This window comes from Mobula hypostoma, chromosome 13, assembly GCF_963921235.1.
Source record: "Mobula hypostoma chromosome 13, sMobHyp1.1, whole genome shotgun sequence".
NCBI lineage: Eukaryota > Metazoa > Chordata > Chondrichthyes > Myliobatiformes > Myliobatidae > Mobula > Mobula hypostoma.
The window spans coordinates 49,937,561-49,958,308 of NC_086109.1; positions in this window are offsets into that span (position 1 = coordinate 49,937,561).

Below are 20,748 nucleotides of genomic sequence, written 5' to 3' on the forward strand. Positions count from 1 at the left end.
TGAACATCGACTTCTCTAACTTCCGCTAATGCCCCACCTCCCCCTCGGACCCCATCTGTTACTTATTTTTATACACACATTCTTCCTCTCACTCTCCTTTTTCTCCCTCTGTCCCTCTGAATATACCCCTTGCCCATCCTCTGGGTCGCCCCCCCCCATCTTTCTTCCCGGACCTCCTGTCCCATGATCCTCTCGTATCCCTTTTGCCAATTACCTGTCCAGCTCTTGGCTTCATCCCTCCCCCTCCCATCTTCTCCTATCATTTTGGATCTCCCCCTCCCCCTCCAACTTTCAAATCCCTTACTCACTCTTCCTTCAATTAGTCCTGACGAAGGGTCTCGGCCTGAAACGTCAACTGCACCTCTTCCTAGAGATGCTGCCTGGCCTGCTGCGTTCACCAGCAACTTTTATGTGTGTTGCTTGAATTTCCAGCGTCTGCAGAATTCCTGTTGTTTTAGTTTTTTTGGGATGGGGTTTGTTTTTTTTTCTATTTTTTTTCTTTTTCATGATTTTTCTTTAGTTTTTTTTGCTTTCTACTATTCATTGTTATTCTACACGATTGGGAGCTTCGTCAATTTATACTATTTGGTTTTACAATTACTTATTTTAAGTGTAACAATGTATCTCCTACTACTTGTATTTTTGCTTTGTTTTCATTCTATGAAAATAATAAAAAGATTGAAAAAAAAGATGTTGGACTCCATTTCGCAGATTAAACCTTCCATTGTTCTCCCATTAAAGCGACAAGGAGATTGAAACGTCGAGGCAAATGCAGAGGGTGAGCACCGGCTGCCGGTGATCGCTCAGCTGCCAGAGAGGGGAGACTGCCTTTTGATCACTGGGGGATCTCTCTGCTATGGAGAGGGGAGACTGCCTTTTGATCTCTGGTGGGATTGCTCTATTACCGAAGAGGTACCTTTTCATGGCTTTGAAATCTGGGATGATGTGCAGACCTTGCCATAAGCTGCGTGTGCTGGTGGAAAATTGAGTCTGAATCTTGTCCCTGTGTTGTCGTTTTGCTGCCTTGATGCCTTTGCACAGATCATAGTTACCTTTCTTGAGTTCCTGCTGATTGGTCCTGCTAACCAATTTTCCCTGGGATCAGTAAAGTATGACTATGACTATTACCAACAATGATTACCAGCGGTAAGTGCTGCTCACATGGAACGGTTGATTCAGGGTTTCTGGTTTGGATAGACCCTGACCAATTTCTGGGGGACAACATCCTCGATGCACTTCCAGATGAAGCCGGAGACATCCTCATCATGAAAGACATTCCAGTTGACGTCATCAAAGTAGCCCTGTAGCATGGAGACCGATTGGTCGTACCAACCGTTTTAACTATGGCTGCCTCTTGTTTCAGCTTCTGCCTGTACATGGGCAGAAGCAAGATGAAGGAGTGATCCGACCTCCCAAATGAGGGGTGAAGGAGAGCTTTGTAAGCATTGTGGAAGGGAGAGTAGCAGTGGTTGAGAATTCTATCTCCCCATGTACTCACCTGGATGTGTTGGCAAAACTTCAGAGAGACTTTAGACAGCGACGCTCGACTAAAGTCACCGGTGACAATGAAGGCAGCCTCTGGGTGTGCGGTCTCCAGGGTGCTGATGGTCTCGTACCGTTCCTTGAGAGCAGGTCTGTAACAGCCTGTGGCAGAATATACACAGTTGTGATAATAACAGCCATGAACTCCCTGGGCAGTCAGTAGGGTCTACACAGCAGCACAAGGTATTCCAGATCTGGGGAACAAAAGGATTTGAGGGCATGCACATTCTGGGGGTCACACCAAGCATTATTGACCATGAAGTGTGCCCCACTTCCTTTACTCTTCCCAGAGAGGTTTCTCGACCTGTCTGCCTGGTACAGGGAGAACCCGGAGGGCTCGACGGCATGATCCAGTATCTCCTCCATCAGCCAGGTCTCAACGAAGCACAAAACGTTACATTCGTTTGTTTCCAGCTGATAGGAAATTCTGGCTTTCAGTTCACACAGCTTATTTTCCAGGGTCTGAACGTTGTCTAGGTGTATGTTAGGGAGCGGTGGCGTTTCCGAAGTAAACATAGAAACATAGAAAATAGGTGCAGGAGTAGGCCCTTCGGCCCTTCGAGCCTGCACCGCCATTTATTATGATCATGGCTGATCATCCAACTCAGAACCCTGCACCAGCCTTCCCTCCATACCCCCCGATCCCCGTAGCCACAAGGTCCATATCTAACTCCCTCTTAAATATAGCCAATGAACTGGCCTCAACTGTTTCCTGTGGCAGAGAATTCCACAGATTCACCACTCTCTGTGTGAAGAAGGTTTTCCTAATCTCGGTCCTAAAAGGCTTCCCCTTTGTCCTCAAACTGTGACCCCTCGTTCTGGACTTCCCCAACATCGGGAACAATCTTCCTGCATCTAGCCTGTCCAACCCCTTTAGGATTTTATAGGTTTCAATCAGATCCCCCCTCAATCTTCTAAATTCCAACGAGTACAAGCCCAGTTCATCCAGTCTTTCTTCATATGAAAGTCCTGCCATCCCAGGAATGAATCTGGTGAACCTTCTTTGTACTCCCTCTATGGCAAGGATGTCTTTCCTCAGATTAGGGGACCAAAACTGCACACAATACTCCAGGTGTGGTCTCACCAAGGCCTTGTACAACTGCAGCAGTACCTCCCTGCTCCTGTACTTGAATCCTCTCGCTATAAATGCCAGCGTACCATTCGCCTTTTTCACCGCCTGCTGTACCTGCATGCCCACTTTCAATGACTGGTGTATAATGACACCTAGGTCTCGTTGCACCTCCCCTTTTCCTAATCGGCCACCATTCAGATAATAATCTGTTTTCCTGTTTTTGCCACCAAAGTGGATAACTTCACATTTATCCACATTAAATTACATCTGCCATGAATTTGCCCACTCACCCAACCTATCCAAGTCACACTGCATCCTCTTAGCATCCTCCTCACAGCTAACACTGCCACCCAGCTTCGTGTCATCCGCAAACTTGGAGATGCTGCATTTAATTCCCTCATCCAAGTCATTAATATATATTGTAAACAACTGGGGTCCCAGCACTGAGCCTTGCGGTACCCCACTAGTCACTGCCTGCCATTCTGAAAAGGTCCCATTTATTCCCACTCTTTGCTTCCTGTCTGCTAACCAATTCTCTATCCACATCAATACCTTACCCCCAATACTGTGTGCTTTAAGTTTGCGCACTAATCTCCTGTGTGGGACCTTGTCAAAAGCCTTTTGAAAATCCAAATATACCATATCCACTGGTTCTCCCCTATCCACTCTACTAGTTACATCCTCAAACAATTCTATGAGATTGGTCAGACATGATTTTCCTTTCACAAATCCATGCTGACTTTGTCCGATGATTTCACCGCTTTCCAAATGTGCTGTTATCACATCCTTGATAACTGACTCCAGCAGTTTCCCCACCACCGACGTTAGGCTAACCGGTCTATAATTCCTCGGTTTCCCTCTCCCTCCTTTTTTAAAAAGTGGGGTTACATTTGCCACCCTCCAATCCTCAGGAACTAGTCCAGAATCTAACGAGTTTTGAAAAATTATCACTAATGCATCCACTATTTCTTGGGCTACTTCCTTAAGCACTTTGGGATGCAGACCATCTGGCCCTGGGGATTTATCTGCCTTTAATCCCTTCAATTTACCTAACACCACTTCCCTACTAACATGTATTTCGCTCAGTTCCTCCATCTCACTGGACCCTCTGTCCCCTACTATTTCTGGAAGATTATTTATGTCCTCCTTAGTGAAGACAGAACCAAAGTAATCTTTCCTTTTTACATATCTATAAAAGCTTTTACAGTCAGTTTTTGTGTTCCCTGCCAGTTTTCTCTCATAATCTTTTTTCCCCTTCCTAATTAAGCCCTTTGTCCTCCTCTGCTGAACTCTGAATTTCTCCCAGTCCTCAGGTGAGCCACTTTTTCTGGCTAATTTGTATGCTTCTTCTTTGGAATTGATACTATCCCTAATTTCTCTTGTCAGCCACAGGTGCACTATCTTCCTTGATTTATTCTTTTGCCAAACTGGGATGAACAATTGTTGTAGTTCATCCATGCAATCTTTAAATGCTTGCCATTGCATATCCACCGTCAATCCTCTAAGTGTCATTTGCCAGTCTATCTTAGCTAATTCACGTCTCATACCCTCAAAGTTACCCCTCTTTAAGTAGTGACAGTGTAATAATTGAGCCTCCCATGAATTGTGTAAGCAGTGGTTCCCAGGGTAGAAAAGGAGGCACGTTGTGGGTAAATGCCATATTCCTGATGTTCAGAAGAGTCAGTCGGTCATAATAAATAAATGAACCTTTGGACAGTTCAGTGATGGGGCAAGAGCAGTTCCTTCTGGTTCAGGAGCCTGACGGTTGAGGGGTAATAACTGTTCCCGAACCTGGTGCTGTGGAACAACCTGAGGCTCAAAGCTTCAAAGTACATTTATTATCAAAGAATGAATACAGTATACCAGGGTCCCCAACCTTTTGTGCACCGCAGACCGGTTTAATATCAACAATATCCTTGCAGACCTTGTGTGCGTTGAAGTTCAACAGTAGGTGTGACAGGGAATGAGGAAAGGAGCAGCTGGCTCATATCAGTTCATATTGCCAAATCATATCGTTTCCTCATGGCCTGGTGGTTGGGGACCACTGTGTATACAACCTTGAAATTCTACCTCTTGCAGACAGCCATAAAACAAAGTAATACGATGTTGTGTATTTAATAATCCAAAAACCAAAAACATTTGAGTAACCTTGTGTACAGGTGTCCCCCGCTTTTTGAACATCCCGTTTTATGAAACCTCACTGTTATGAAAGACCTATATTAGTTACCTGTTTTCGCTAACTGAAGGTGTTTTCACTGTTATGAAAAAAAGCAGCGCACGCCCCGAGTAGCCGCTGTCCCTCGGATTCAGAACGGCATTCTAGACGGCGTTGCTTAAACACATGCCTGTGAGCATCCGTTAGCAAGATGAGTTCTAAGGTATCGGAAAAGCCTAAAAGAGCTCGTAAGGGTGTTACACTTAGCGTAAAACTAGACATAATTAAGCATTTTGATCGTGGTGACCGAAGTAAGGACAAAGTGAGTTTGGCTTGTGGAAGTTGATGAAGATGATGTGAAGAGGTTTTGGCATCCCATGACCAAGAACGGATAGATGAAGAGCTGATGCAATTGGAAAAGGAAAGGATAACAATCAAAACCGAATGCAGTAGTGAACGGAACAAAAGTGAAGTCGTCCAGGAACTGAACATGAAGCAACTGTGAGGGATTTTCTCTGCAATGACAATGTACGACCGTTTCTCCATGACCGTAATGTCCTGATGAAATCTTTCACTATGCTCGTCACTGAGAGCACCAGGATTTGCAGGGAAGAAGTGTAAATGGGAATGCAGGCAATGAATCTTTAGTGAGATGTTGCACTTCACGGTTTTGTATGCTTGAAGCATGTTGTCAACCAGGTGCTCTATAGATGCCAAGAAAATTTTCAACAACATTCTTGAATGCTTTTAATGCCATTTTCTCCAGTCCATAAGACCATAAGATAAAGGAGCAAAATTAGACCATTCACCCATTGAGTCTACTCTACCATTTCATCATGGCTGATCCTGGACCCCACTCATCCCCATACACCTGCCTTCTTGCTATATCCTTTGACCAATCAAGAAACTATCCGCCTTAAATATACACACTCAGACTTGGCCTCCAGTGCGGTCTGTGGCAGAGCATTCCACAGATTCACTACTCTCTGGCTAAAAAAATCCCTCCTTACCTCTGTTCTAAAAGGTCACCCCTCAATTTTGAGGCTGTGCCCTCTAGTTCTGGATACCCCCAGCACAGGAAACATCCTCTCCACGTCCACCCTATCTAGTCCTTTCAACATTTGGTAGGTTTCAATGAGATCCCCCCGCGTTCTTCTAAATTCCAGTGAGTACAGGCCCAAAGCTGCCAATCCTTCCTCTTATGTTAACCCTTTCATTCCTGGAATCATCCTTGAGAACCTCCTCTGGACTCTCTTCATAAGACCATAAGATATAGGAGCAGAATTAGGCCAGCTGACCCATCGACATCGTTTTTTAACTATCTCCTCCTCAACCCCAGTTCCTGGCCTTCTCCTGTAACCTTTGATGTCATGTCCAATCAAGAACCTTAAATACATCCAACGAACTGGCCTCCACAGCTGCACATGGCAACAAATTCCACAAATTCACCACCCTTTGGCTAAAGAAATTTCTCCGCATCTCTGTTTTGAAAGGGCGCCCCTCTATCCTGAGGCTGTGCCCTCTTGTCCTAGATTGTCTCACCATGGGAAACATCCTTTCCACATCTACTCTGTCTAGGCCTATCAACATTCGAAAGCTTTCAATGAGATTCCCCCTCATCTATCTAAATTCCAGCAGGTACAGACCCAGAGCTATCAAACGTTCCTCGTATGATAACCCTTTCATTCCTGGAATCATCCTCGTGAACCTCCTCTGGACCCTCTCCAATGCCAGCACATCTTTTTGAAGATGCGGGTCCCAAAACTGTTCACAATACACAAAGTGAGGCCTCACCAGTGTCTTATAAAGACTCAGCATCACATCATTGCTCTTGCATTCCAGACCTCTTGAAATGAATGCCAAAATTGCATTTGCTTTCCTCACCACCGACTCAGCCTACAAGTTAACCTTCAGGGTGTTCTGAAAAAGGACTCCCAAGTCCCTCTGCATCTCAGATTCCTGGATTTTCTCCCCATTTAGAAAATAGACCATGCAGTTATTTCTACTATCAAAGTGCGTGACCATGCATTTTCCAGCATTGTATTTCATTTGCCACTTTCTTGCTCGTTCTCCTAATCTGTCTAAGTCCTTCTGCATCCTGCCTGTTTCCTCAACACTACCTGCACCAACCTTTGTATCACCTGCAAACTTGGCAACAAAGCCATCTATTCCATCATCTAAATCATTGATATACAACATAAAAAGAAGTGGTCCCAACACCAACCCCTGGGGAACACCACTAGTCACTGGCAGCCAACCAGAAAAGGATCTTTTTATTCCCATTTGCTTCCTCCTGCCAAGCAGCCAATGCTCTAACAATGCCAGTAACTTTCCTGTAATATCATGGGCTCTTCCCTTGGTAAGCAGCCTCATGTGTATCACTTCATCAAAGACCTTCTGAAAGTTCAGATATACAACATCCCCTGTGTCCCTTTTATCTATCCTACTCGTAATTTCCTCGAAGAATTCCAACAGGTTCGTCAGGCAGGATTTTCCCTTGAGGAAAACATGTTAACTTTGTCCCATCTTGTCCTGTGTCACCAAGTACTCCATAACCTCATCCTTAACAATTGACATCTTCCCAACCACTAAGGTCAACTTACTGGTCCGTAATTTTCTTTTTGCTGCCTCCCTCCTTTCTTAAAGAGTGGAGTAACACTGCTAGTCACTGGCAACCAAGCAGAAAAGGGCCCTTTTATCCCCATTGAGTTTAGGCTAATGACCTTTCTTTTGCTTTCCTCTTTTCTTAAAGAGTGAAGTGACGTTTGCATTCTTTCATTCCTCTGGAACCATGCCAGAATCAAGTGATTCTTGAAGGATCATGACCAATGCATCCGTTATCTCTTCAGCAACCTCTCTCAGGACTCTGAGATGTAGTCCATCTGGTCCAGGTACCTTAAGACTTCTGAGTTTGCCTAGCACATTTTCCTTTGTAATAGCAATGGCACTCGCTCCTGCTCCCTGACACTCACGAACCTCTGGCACACAGCTAGTGTCTTCCACAGTGAAGACAGATGCAAAGTTCTGCCATTTCTTTGCCCCCCCCAATACTACCTCACCAACCTCTTTTTCAAGTGGTCCAATATCAACTCTCATCTCCCTTTTACTCATTATATAACTGAAAAAACTTTTGGTATCCTGCTTTATATTATTGACTAGTCTGCCTTCATATTTCAAGTTTTCCCTGCTTATAGCTTTTTTGTTGGATAGCCTTTTGCTGGATTTTAAAAACTTCCTAATCATCCATCTTCTCACTCACCTTTGCTATATTATAGGCCCTTTCTTTGGCTTTTATGCAGTCCTTAACTTTCCTTGTCAGCCATGGTTGCCTACCCCTGTCATTTGAGAACAACTTCCTCTGTGGGACATATCTATACTGCACCTTGTGAACTATTCCCAGAAACTTCAGCCATCTCTGCTGTGCTGTCATCCCCACCAGTATCCTCCACCAATCCACCTGGGCAAGCTCCTCTCTCATGCCTCTGTAATTCCCTTTAGTCCATTGTGATACTGATACATGTGAGTTATGCTTCTCCCTCTCAAACTGCAGCATGAATTCAATCATATTATGATCGCTGTCACCTAAGAGTTCTTTTACGTCAAGCTCCCTAATAAGATCTGGGTTATTCAATCTAAGATAGCCTTTTCCTGAGTAGGATCAAGTACAAGCTGCTCTAAAAAGCCATCTTGTAGGCATTCAACAAATTCCCTCTCTTGTGATCTGATTCCAGGTTTATTTTCCCAATCCACTTGCATATTGAAGTCCCCCATTACAATTGTGTCATTACCCTTATTACATGCCTTTTCCAGCTCCCTTTGCAATATCAACCCCACATCTTGGCTACCATTTGAGGGCTATATATGATTACCATAATGGTTTTATAAACTTTGCAGTTTCTTAATTTCACCCACAAAGATTCAACATTCTCTGACCGATGTCACCTCTTTCTAAAGGTGTAATTCCATCTCTTCCCAACAGAGCCACACCACCATCTTTGCCTTCTTGCCTGTTCTTTCAATACAAAGTATAGCCTTTGATGTTAAGCTCCCAACTATGGCCTTCTTTCATCCACAACTCAGTGATGCCCACAATGTCATACTAACCAATCTCTAACTGCGCCTTGAGTTTGTCCACTTTATTCCGAATGCTATACACATTTAAATACAACACCTTCAGTCCTGTGTTCTTTGCCCTTTTGAATTTTGCCTCTGATACAATTTAACTCTTTGTTCTGTCTGCATTTGTACCCAATCATTGGCTTGTCCTTCCTTACATTCATGTTACACCCATCATCTACTTGTAAACCTGCTGGCTCATCCTCAGCTCTATCATACCGGTTCCCATCCCCCTGCCAGATTAGCTTAAACCACTCCCAACAGCTTTAGTAAATCTGCCTGCAAGAATATTTGTCTCCTCGGATTCAAATGCGATCCAACCCTTTTGTACAGGTCGCACCTACCCCAGAAGAGTTCCTAACTATCCAGAAATCTGAATCCCTGTCCCCTGCTCCAATTCTTCAGCTACGCATTCATCTGCCACCTCATTCTATTCCTATCCTCACTGTCACATGGCACAGGCAGCAATCCCACGATTACTACCCTTGAGGTCCTGCTTCTCAGATTCCTTCCTAATTCCTTGTATTCTTTTTTTCAGGACATCATCCCTTTTTCCACCTATGTCATTGGTACCAATATGTACCACAACTTCTGGCTGCTTACCTTCCCTTTTCAGGATTTTGTGGACATGTCGGAAACATTGCGGACCCTGGCACCTGGGAGGTAGACCACCACCCGTGTTTCGTTTGCACGTCCACAGCATAGCCTATCTGCACCCTGACTATAGAGTCCCCTATCATTGCTGCCATCTCCTTCAATTCTCTACTGTTCTGAGCCACAGGGCCAGACTTAGTGCCAGAGGCATGGCCATTGTTGCTTTCCCCAGGTAGGTGGTCCCCCCAACAGTACTCAAAATGGAGTAGTTATTGTTGAGGGGGATGGTCACAGGGATGCTCTCCACTATCTGATGTTCTCCCTTCCCTCTCCTGACAGTTACCCATTTACCTGTCTCCTGTAGCCTTGGGATGACTACCTCCTTGTAGCTCCTCTCTATCACTTCCTCACTATCCCAAACAAGCCGAAGGTCATCGAGCTGCAGCTCCAGTTCCCTAATGCGGTCTCTAAGGAGCTGCAGCTCAATGCACCTGGTGCAGATGTGGCTATCAGGGAGGCTGGAAGTCACCCAGAAATTCCACATTTGACACCCAGAACAGAACCCTGGCTCTGTGGATATTACCACAAGATTTAAAAAAAGAAATAATGAATTAATTTACCTACTTACCTTGACTCCGCCTGTTCTTGCCGAAACCTTGTTGAACCAAAACCTTATTACTCTGCCTCAGACTACTCCATCGATGACCTCTCTTTTATAGAGACTGGCTTTTGAAAAGCTCTTTGCCAGACCTGCACAGGAACACTCCTATTGCATCCGTGCAGAACTCCAATCAATGACTCCCGTTGAAAAACTTCCTGCTTTTTAAAGCTTCGCTGGACCTGCAAGATACGTAAACAGAGGATTCGTCAGATGATGTTTAATTTTTTAGGTGCCAGAGCTGACAAAATGCTCTTTCCCATATTCTCTCTTTGTATATGTTTCACCCAATTTATGTACCTGCTCATTTCATGTACTGGGCAACTTCCTCGCCCCATTCATGTAATGAGAAGGTACACAAATTGGGTGTGCCATATAGATATTTGAATAGGGCTTCTTATAATGTCAAGCACTAAACCAAGATGAAAAAAATATATGAATTCCAGGGCTCCACAGAAATATAGTGATAGTTCAGACATTAACAGGATTATAGCCTGTCACCACATTTCAGTGTATAACTGGTACAATAAAACATATAATACTTAATTTAGTAATATGACAAAGTATTGGACGGTTGCACTCCCTAATTATCATAAAATATAATTATTAAGCAAGTAAAGAAAAAGACGGTAATCATGTATTTTACCAATTTAAAAGTAATTACCTACTTACCAAATGCCACCAATGAGAAGTTTCAGAATAATTTCCACAAAGGATCAGGCGTAATATTTGTTCAGGGGCCTGAAGCAACTGTTGTTCTGGTGTCACCTGCTGATCTGTGGTACCGCAGCCGTGATGTGACATACGGCTCAGGATTCCACTGAACTAGAGGAGGTCCGTGTAGTTTAACAAACATAAGTGCTGATACATGATTTATGAGACTTCTTGAGCATGTTGTTGTTATTATCAAGTTCATGTGACTGAATCCTCTCTCACGTACTAATAGGAATAACTTGTGAACAGCTCAGTAATGGGCGTAAATCTTGGGGGATGCGGCGTCCACGATTCTCCACATAATCTCTGAAGGCATTCATTACAGAGAAAGAAGAAAGCTTAAATCTCTTACAGAGAGATCATATTGCAGCTTCTCCATAATTAGGTGGTATTTTAGCAGGTTAGTTATCTTTATAAGGACACACATTTCATTTAGCAGGGATTTATACATACATTGAGGTTTAGAAGTTTGAGAAACTTTCAAGGATCTTGCCGTGAACATACGGTGCTGCAAATTGTTTATAAGACTAGTAAGAAACTGTAGATAATTAATGGAGACAATTTTGTTGTTGCTCCAAACTTCCCCTTTTCAACTGCCTCTTGAGCTTCTAGAGTTTTTGTACCAGGTTGCTTTTTCAGTCCATGCAGTGATCTTATGCTCCGTTGGATCAGTTTGTCTTGTGACGAATACACATAGATAAGATGTTAGCTGTCCTGTGTGATCAGCAGTTGGTCTGCCACCTGTCTTCAAGAGAGAGATAAGGGACACAATGAAACAGCACCTGGAGATGTGTAGAGAGCTGTCTGGAGCGGCTCCCCCTTTGAACCCTGAACTGTTTGAAGTGATGGACAGGCGATACCCCAGCAGGGGGATAAAAAGGGACAGGTTCGCTAAGGCAGCACACACACGCCACCCGAGGTAACAAGACCCTGGAAGCGGTACGCCTCTCACGAGTCGGTGGGAAGTATCAGACAACGGCCAGGGTGGAAAGGTACGATCAGCAGGAACCCGGTGTGTGTCCGCCCTTGCCTGGGTGCCGGGTTCACTGCAGAGGATCGACCGCATCTGGAGGAGGGGTCGCAGTCGGTGACCTCAGGTGACATCACCAAGGACCTGCCCAAAAGCTGCTTGTGAGCCATATCGTCGGTCTGTGAGTGAAGCCATGTCTGAATGATCAATTGTTCCTGTTCTCTCTCTCTCTCCCCCCACGTTGTCCATCGCCATGGCAACGATTACTGCGAACTGAACTACTAAACTGGACTGAACTTTGAGTCACTTTGAAATTTGGTCATTTACCCCTAGACAACGATAGAGCTTGATTGATGCTGTTATCTTAATTCTGTGCACATGTGTGTTTATCATCGCTGAACTGTTGCATTTATTATCCTTTTGATTACTGTGTTGCTTGTTTCTTTAATAAAACTTTCTTAGTTCTAGTACTCCAGACTCCAACTGAGTGATCCATTTCTGCTGGTTTGGCAACCCAGTTACGGGGTACGTAACAGTCTGCATAAACAATCGTAGTCGTGCGTTTCTGTAAACACACTGACAATAAACCAAGTTCATGCAACGTGTCATACATTAGAGCTAAATCCAATAGAAACCTTTCTGAAGAGAGTCTTTTCAACAGACCTTCATAGGTTTTTCGGTCACTCCCAGATCTTGTTCAAAATGAACCCAGTGCTTCATAATTTTGCCACACTGCTGAAACTGTTCAAAACGAGCTAGCTACCCACCTGGTGCCCAGAACACGGCCTATTTTGCAAACTTGTTGTTCTAGTTGAGAGGCACATTCAGACAGTTCCTTGTGATTTAGAGGTGATCTTCTGTAAACAGAGTACAATTTGTCCATAAATAATTGAAAATGATTTATTCCATGAACTTCTCTCACCGAATCACCTACTGCAAGTTTTAATCTGTGATTAAGACAGAGCAAAATTATCACATCAGGGTAATGTTCCTTGAGAATTGTAGCAACACTGGATTTGACACCAAGCACTATGCTTGCCCCATCACCAGCAAATGCTACAAGGTTCTGTTTCAAGTAAGAATCATCAAACTCATGGTTATTGAGACAGTTCAATAGATGCTTAGCAATAGTTGCAGCTTCCTGATCAGGCAGTTCAATTAGATCTAAAAACCTAAAATGGGGATCCCCTTCCTTATCACTTTCACATTTCAAATAAACTATTAGGGCGGTCTTAATGCTCAGGCTTGTTGATTCATCAATGAGAATGGAGAATTTGCCATTTATCTGCTTGATATGCTGGCAAATTTTCTTTTTCATATTAATGGCTATGTGATTAATTATATCTGTAGCACTAGTGCGGGAATGCAGTCCAATTCCAATGTCAATATCATTTTTTTGAAGTTCCAATAAGCCAAAGTGATCAGAGTACGGTCTGTCATTCTGAGCTAAATAATATGCAGGACGAAAAATTGAACAAGTTGCCTTTAGATGCAAAGCATTCATGGTATCACATAATTTTCCAAGAGCATCTTCACTAGCTATATTTTCAACACTTAGAGCAGCAGTGTGAGATTTTGATAGTTTGTGATCAACAATGTTTTTCTGAGAGACTTCAAACGTGTACTTTGATCGGCTCCATAATAGGATACTTGGTACATCTGCCATGCCAATTCTCCCTTGATCTTTAAACCTTGAGGCTGTAGCACTTTACATAGCTAGCCAGCCATCCCTACTAGCCTTAAACTCCTTCCTCTCATTCTCCTCAATCTCCTCACAGTAGTGCTCATAGAGGCTAAGTGCTTTTTCACGCATAATTTTGCCATCAACAGGGATATGCTTCTGTGACATGTCCTCTAGCCACACACTTAATGCTTTCTCAGTCTTTGCAAGCACTTTATCATGAACCAGAGAGACCATTTCTGCCATTGTAGGGGTAGCACTAACGCTTCCATGAAATTCAGCTTCTTTTTGCTTTAATGTGCGAATGCTCGATTCGTTCTTACCGACCTTATGGCCCACTTCAGCAAGCGACATGCCACTTTTCAAAAGATCTAAGATTTTTATTTTCTTGGTGAACATTGCTCAAATGACGAGTGCTGGAGAAATACTGAGAATCTGTGAAATGGCGGGAGGTTACAGCAGGGTATGCTGGGACAACGGGTCGAGCGAGGAGGAATTTCACAAAACAGTCACAGCTCCAGGATTTCACCAAAAATGATCAAATATTCTAATGTTATTAGTGGTATTTTCCCCACCAGCCACCACACCCTCTCCCCAACCCCCACTTCTGTAAAATTCCCTCTATTTAATTTGCGGCCACTGTTAAATTTCCCGCTTGTTTATTTTGACTTCTGTTTACAGAGGTGTCAGAGCGGTGCTCTGCTGAGCTCCGGCAGCACTGCACCCCTGGTTGTGGAGAAGAGGAAACCAAGAGGAGAAATCAGATCAGAAATGGAGTAATAGAAGGATTAGTAAGAGAATACTCCAGTGAAATAAATGCACCTTCTCAAGATTAAGATGCACAAATTAGAACAACAAAAAGGAGGGAAGAGATAGAGAGAAAGAATGTGAATGAGAAACAGAATGGTGTGAAAGAGAGAAGGAATGTGAGAAAGAAAGAGAAAGGGATCAAAATAGATTCAGAGAGTGAAAAGGAGAAGAAAGGTGTCCAGACCACTTCCCACAGTCTTAGAGTCAACACCTACAACCAACAAGGAGGCGGCCCCACAACCTGAGGTGGCTTTCACAGAATAGTTTCCAGAATCCCAGATAATGGGCTCAGTGAAAGAATGCTCTGTGGAAAAGCTTTGACTCTAAAAAAGGCTGTAAATATGTGTGCGCAGCAGAGACCACGCAAGCACAAGCTAAGAAGCTGCATAGAGCAGGCACAACAGCGTATGCAGTGAAAACAGAGCAGCGCACAAGGCATTTCCTAAAGCAACAGCAAAGCAAAAAGGAAGGCACAAACAGCAAGTGCAGCAAACATGGCGGTAGTCACATTCCAAAGACACATCCTGTTTATGGAAAGTCCTGGTGTTCCAGAGACTGTGAATAAGACAATAATTCCATTGAAGCTTGACACTGGAGCCCAGGTGAATCTGTTGTCTGTGGATGATTATAAGACTCTCAAAGTAAAGAACAAGTGAACTTAGTGAAGTTAAGGGTGACAGGCTACACTGGACAGAATGTTCCGGTAAAAGACGGCTGTATAGTGACTTTCAAGGCCACACTGGAGAAACTGTTTTAGTAAAAAGCGGCTGTATAATGACTTTCAAGCACAAAGGGAAGCACCTAAAGGCAGCTACTGATTGTAGAAAAATGAGACAGCCAATATTAAGTCTGAGTGCATGTGAAAAGCTCAATCATAGTGGCTTTAGATTAGATTAGATTATAAGGACACGCAGTCCTCTTTTATTGTCATTTAGTAATGCATGCATTAAGAAATAGACCAAAGGACCATATGTCACATGCCAAGGCGCTAACCCCAAGTAGGGTTGGCCAAGGTCAAATAGGGTTGGCTCAAGGCCAAGTAGGGTTAGCACGCTGCCATTTTTTTTAGGGTTGGCCCGTTACCAGGATTGGGACACGCCTATGAAGGTCAATGACATCACACGTTCAAGGTCACCGCCCACCCCGTAACGTGGTTAGGTAATCATTAACAGGTGGTTGTGATGACTAGGAGTTATGATTCGTTACCTGTTTTGCTTATCTAATCACGTGACTTTGGCCTAGTAGCATTTGGACTGAAGAACTCAAGGTAAGAAGACGTGTCTTTTACTCTCTAACATTAATTTAACATTTAATATACTTAATTTAAACTATTTTTTTTACAGAATGGGAGGACAAGCTAAAAATATCATTACTGTGACTCAATCTTTCGGAAAATCTTTCGGAAATAGACCAAAGGTGACCACCCAACATTCATGGAAGAGTACGCAGTTGTCTTTAAGTGGCTTGGACGCTTACCTGGTGTGCACAAAATTCATATTGAATTTTGGCTCCTGTTGTCCATGCATGCAGGAAAGTTCCGTTTACACTTTAGAGACAAACTTAAACAAGAACTAGCATGCATGGAATGGATAAATGTCACACAGAAAATTAAAGAACCAACAGATTGGGTGAGCTCTCTGGTCATTGTGCAGAAGAAAAATGGAGCATTGCGGATATATCTAGACCCAAGAGGTCTCAATGAAGCCATCGAGAGAGTATTTCAAATTGCCAACATGGGAGGAGATCATGTCCCAGTTTGCAGGTTCCAAGTGGTTTAGCAAGCTCCACACATCTTCTGGGTTTTGGCAGATGAAGTTTGTCAAGGCAAGTTTGAGTCTGTGTACGTTTAACATGCCACAAGGAAGAGATCACTTTCTTTGACTACAGGCTACCGTATGGGATTCTGTCTACATCAGAGGTCTACCGTAAAACTATCTAGGTGATCCTTGAAGGCATAGCTGGTGTCGAGACCATGATAAATGAGGGGGGCCCTGTCACAACCATAGATTCGGCAGCGCAGTAGATACGGCAATTGCGCTTGTGAATATGCACATGTCAGTTAATTATTATTTCATTGTGATTGTATTTAACTCCATTCATTCCATCATAGTATTTGTCGAGACTTGAACACAGCAATGCTTTGCTGCCTGCTTGCATTCCGCCTTGCTGGAGAAATTGGACTGTCGAGTCCACTGACTCTGAAGACTAGCAGTATTCATTTTATTCTTAGTTGTTCTTTTCAGCCACAGTGCAGGCTTTGTTTTCCATTTGAGAGTTTTAGTTAATGGCTCTGTTTGGCCTAGTGTTTATTTTTTTCTTTTCCCTTTAACACTGTTCGGATTAAAGTCTGTGAACTATCAACCTGCTTCAGTGTCTCTCACTCTGCACTTAGGCCATATCCGAACCTAGTGACACAGTCATTCTTAGCTGCTGGCCATCCTTTCTGAATTGTCTCTGTGAGTACTTTCGTTGTTTCATCTGTCCCTGCTGCTTTCCTAATCTTCTCTATTCTATCAGGAGATACTGGAATCAAGGTGGCAATCATGTCAACATGGGCCTTATATCAGTGTTAATTTCTTGGTCACTCTTTTCTTTCTTGTTGACCGCTCAAGACAATGCATTAGCAGCAAACATATATTTTCCCAATGTATAGATCATCTTCATGTCATATTTCTGCAGCCTTATCAACATGCGCTGTATCCTCATGGGACAGTCATTCAGTGGTTTGGACAGAGTTGGAACCAATGGATTATGGTCTGTCTCCCATTCAAAATCTTGTGCACAGATATACTGATGGAACCTTTCGCATGCATACATGCTGGCGAGACGCTTTCTCTATCTCTGCATAGTTTGCTTCCACACTTGTTAAAGACCTTGATGCATAGGATAGGCCAGAGGTTGCCATGTGTCATCATGCTGCTGCAGTAGTACTGTCCAAGGCTGTACCGGCACACATTAGCCAAGATCCTAGTACATCTTTCTGAGTCATAAAACTTCAACACGGGCTCTTCGGGTAGGCCCCTTTTCAGCATGTAGAAACACACTTTTTATTCATGGGACCAAATCCACTCTTTTGCTGCTCAAGGAGTGACCTAAGTGGTACTGACACTGTTGACAGTCGAGGAATGAACTTAGCCAGATAAGTCACCACCCCCAAGAAACGTCTCACCTCTTCTTTGTTTCAGGACCTCTCCATGGTTTCAATGGCTGACATCTTTCTTGGGTCAGGCTTCACTCCCTCTTTGGATATGACACCCCCTATGAAATTCAATGTCTTAATGCCAAACTCACATTTCTCTTTATTCAATTTCAAATTGACATTCCATGTCATGTCTAGCACCTGTCTCAGTTGTGCATCATGTTCATCCTTGGTGGACCCCCAGACCTGTGTCCACCTGGTAGATAAGTGCCACGGTGGGCACTGCCAATATCAGAGCTGAAGACTTCCATGTAGAGATAGAAACAAGAGCTTATACAGAGGTAACTTGACAAAGTGGCACCATGAGACGAATCATTCTCAAAATGAGGACCCTCTGATTGGAGCTAATCGGACATCTGCTTCAACAATAAAACTAACACAGAATCCCTGAGCCTATCAAAATAAACTTCAACAGAAAGCACCAGGAAACCACATTACAAAGAGCAAGTCACTCAAGAAAAACACATGGAACTCTTAAACCATTAATAACTGTTGTTAAGCAACAATTAACTAATTCAGGGGCTCTAAAAACCTCAGTGCCCAATGCTCTCTGATTCCCGGCACAGGCCTGAAGAGGTCACTGCAGGACCCGCACTCCCCCTCCCTATAGCTGGCACCTGATGGCCAGGAAGACCTGAAAACTCGAGATCCAGGGATAACTCAAGAGACCTGGGGAACTTCAGAGGGAGGCATGGGGAACTCAAGAGGCAGGGAGACTCAGGGATCCAGAGAGACTTTGCGACCTGGGAACCCCAATAGACCAGGGAATCCTGAGAGACCTGGGAACCCCAACAGACTGAGATTAAGTAACCTTGGGCGGGGCCGAGAGGGTGGTTTGGGATCCTCGAGATGGGGAGGACATTGAAAAACCATAAACACATTGAATAAGCCTTGGAAACAATCAGAAAAATATAAACCTTGGGAACATAGAGAAAAGTCCCTGGGAAACCTTGAAAACATGAAACTTGAAACCTAGAGAAGGAACCTTTTTAAATCTTTCTCAGTGTAAAGCAGAAATGGCTAGTTACATCAGAAAGATTAGTGTGTTTGAATAGCCAACGAGAAAAGAGTGCTAATTTTGCTGAGTGCATTGGATTTAAAAGCAATGAGTTTACTTCAAAGTTTAACTGCTCCAACCAAACCAGCCAAAGTAAGCTTGGTTGATATTGTGTAGGTAATGCAGGAAAATTTAGAACCAAAACCATTGTTGATAGTAGAACACTTCAGGTTTCATAAGAGGAATCAAGTCAGCGGAGTCCATTTCAGCGTACGTGACTGAATTGAAGAGATTGTCTGAGCATTGCCAGTTCAGTGATGGGCTTAATGATGCACTGAGAGATCATTTAGTTTGTGAAATCTTAGAAGTAAGCATTCAAAAATGGCTTCTAATTGAAGCACAACTTACATTCAAAAGAACAGTTGAAATGGCTGTAGCATTGGAAACAGTAGATAGATGCAAACAAGAGAAAATCAGATGCAGTTGAGTTGCAGTCAGAAATGAAAATGAAAACGGAGGCCTGTCTAGCCAAACAAATTGTGTTACCATTGTGTCAGGGGCTTTCATACGCCAAACCAATACTGATTTAATTGTGAAACTTGCAGAAAATACAACAAAGTAGAACACAGACTAAGAGCGTGTGGCAGACAAAAATAAATGGATTGCACAGCGAAGAGAAAAAGATAGAGTCAAGTTGCAGTTTCTAAAAGAGCACTAATCTGATAATGATGAATGATGCAAGACTGAGCAGCCTTGAGATTTAAAATTTGAAAACTACCCAGAGACGAGTGATGTGGCTTGCACCAGAAGTGAAAGGCAAATTAATTAAAATGGAATTAGACACTGGCTTGGCTGTTTCAGTCATCCTCAAAATGAGTTTGAATGGCATTTCAAAGATGTTTTTTTTCCAAAAATACTTTATTCAAAAATAAATATATACAATAAACCATTCAATAACTTTTCATCCTTTACATACGTTTCCATTATAGTCAGTACATATCCGTATTTATAGCCACCCACGTGGCACTCCAGTAGTTCAGCTTAGCATATCATTGTTGAGGGGTATACTCCCCGCCCACCGACCCCTCCCACTCCCATGAGTGGAGAAACCTATACTGTGGTCCTTCCCCACCGGGCCCTTGTGGTGGCTGCACCAAGTTTCAGTGCGTCCCTCAGCACGTACTCCTGCAGCCGGGAATGTGCCAGACGGCAGCATTCTCCCACGGATATCTCCATGTGCTGTTAGATCATCAAGTTTCGGGCCGACCAAAGAGCGTCTTTCATCGAGTTGATGATCTGCCAGCAGCACCGGATGTTGGTCTCCGTGTGCGTCCCCGGGAACAGCCCATAGATCAGAGAGTCCTCTGTTACGCAGCTGCAGGGGATAAAACGTGACACTAGCCCGTCCATCCTCCTCCACACCCTCTTTGCGAACTGGCAGTGTGCAAAGAGGTGGGTCACAGACTCCTCCTCACTGCAGCCCTCCCGTGGGCAGTGGGGTGCGGAGACGACGTTCCGGGCATACAGGAGGGCTCTGACTGGGAGGGCCCCTCTACCGCCAGCCAGGCGAGGTCCTGGTGCCTGTTGGTGAGATCTGGCGATGAGGCATTTTGCCAGATGAACTGGACAGTCTGCTCAGGGAACCACCCCACTGTGTCCATCACGTCCTTCTCCTGCAGTGCCTGCAGGACACTACGTGCTGACCACTGCCTGATGGCCCTGTGGTCAAAGGCGTTCTCCTGGAAGAACTTTGCTACGTAGGACAGGTATGCCGGCAACGACCAGCTGACTGGGGCGTTGCGCGGGAGTGGGGCCAGACCCATCCTTCGTAGCCAGGGCGACAGGTAGAACCTGGGCACATAGTGGTACTTGGTGCCCACATACCTGGGTTCTACACACAATCTGATGCAGCCACATACGAAGCTGGCCATCAGGGTGAGGGCGACACTGGGGATGTTCTTGCCCCCATTGTCCAGGGACTTGTGCATGACGGTCCGTCTCACCCGTTCCATCTTGGATCCCCAGGCGAATCTGAAGACAGCTCGGGTGATTTCCGAGCTGTAGGAGCGGGGGACGGGCCAGTTCCTGCACCAAGTACAGCAGCCCTGAGAGCACCTCACACCTGATGACCAGGTTCTTGCCCGTTATCGACAGGGAGCGCCCTCCCCACAGTCCCAGTTTCTGTTTCACCTTGGCAGTCCGCTCCTGCCAGTTCTTGTTGCACGCCTCAGCCCCTCCGA